Raw genomic sequence first — 1,199 nt, 5'->3', positions numbered from 1 at the left:
TGGTGGTTTTAAACTGAAAGAGGGAGAGCTAGACTAGAAAGGAAGAAATGTTTGACACTGAGGGTGCTGAGCCCCTGGCCCAGGCTGCCCAGAGAGGTGGTCGCTGCCCCATCCCTGGAACCATCCCAGGGGAGGTTGGATGTGGCTCTGAGCACCCTGCTCTAGCTGGGGATGTCCCTGCTCCCTGCAGGGGGTTGCACGGGATGGGCTTCAGAGGTCCCTTCCCACCCAAACCAGTCTGTGATCTCCAGTGATGAGGGGACAGGGGGATGCTGGAGAGGGGGTACCAGAGGATGGACTGTGGATGCTTCTTGAAGCTTTTTCTTTATGGCTGGTGGGACCTGGGCTGGACTGCTCACAGAGCTGCATGGCAGGGGCTCTGCAGGGCCGTGGGACACCTTGCCAGACCAAGTTCCTGGAGGGATGGGTGGGACATGGCTGTGCCCGCTCAGGTGGCTCTCAGGCTGGGACTGGTGGCTGTCCCACCAGCCTGTGCAGGACCATCCATTGGTCCTGGAGCCAAGGTGTCCCTTTAGCTGTGGGTCAGCAGTGTCCTCTGTAGATCCCTTCATCTCCAGCAGACCTTGGGGAGGAGGCAGCAGAGATCCTGCCTGCAGGTGCCCACAGGTTTCTGACAGCATGCACACCCTGCAGCTCCTCTGAGGCTCCTCTGCTTGGGGGTGATGCCACCACTGCACAGGGAGGACACCCCATCATCTCCCATCTGCACCATCAACCCCATAGCCACTGTCTAAAACAAATCCCTAGTTTCTAAATGCTTCCTGGACCTCAGGCTACAGCTACAACCAGCACGTGTCAGGGTGACACAGCCTGCTTGGCGTCAATCTTCTGCTGACCCCTTGCCTGATGGAGAAGGATATTGTCAGTAATGGGAGGAACAAAGCACTCAGTCAGTGTGAAGGGTGTGAAGCAGGGAGAGAGCTGGCCAAGGAACCAGCCCTGGGAGGAGGCAGGACCCTGGTGATCAGGGATAAAAATTCATGGTCTTGTTCAGCCATCCTGGGAACTCCACTTCCTCTGAAGGATCAGGGAGCTTGCAGAACCCCAGACAGCACATCCCCTGTGCAAACAAGCAGCCCAACTCCACTGCAAGCAGAGTCAGCTCTTATAGAGATGGCTTCTTGCCCCACCTCCAAGTCAATGTGGAAGGTGGGGGCACCTGGTGGTGATCTCCTCAT

The sequence above is a fragment of the Merops nubicus genome, unplaced genomic scaffold (genome assembly GCF_000691845.1).
Source record: "Merops nubicus isolate BGI_N331 unplaced genomic scaffold, ASM69184v1 scaffold5991, whole genome shotgun sequence".
NCBI classification, from domain to species: Eukaryota; Metazoa; Chordata; class Aves; order Coraciiformes; family Meropidae; genus Merops; species Merops nubicus.
Note: the sequence above shows the minus strand (reverse complement) of the source record.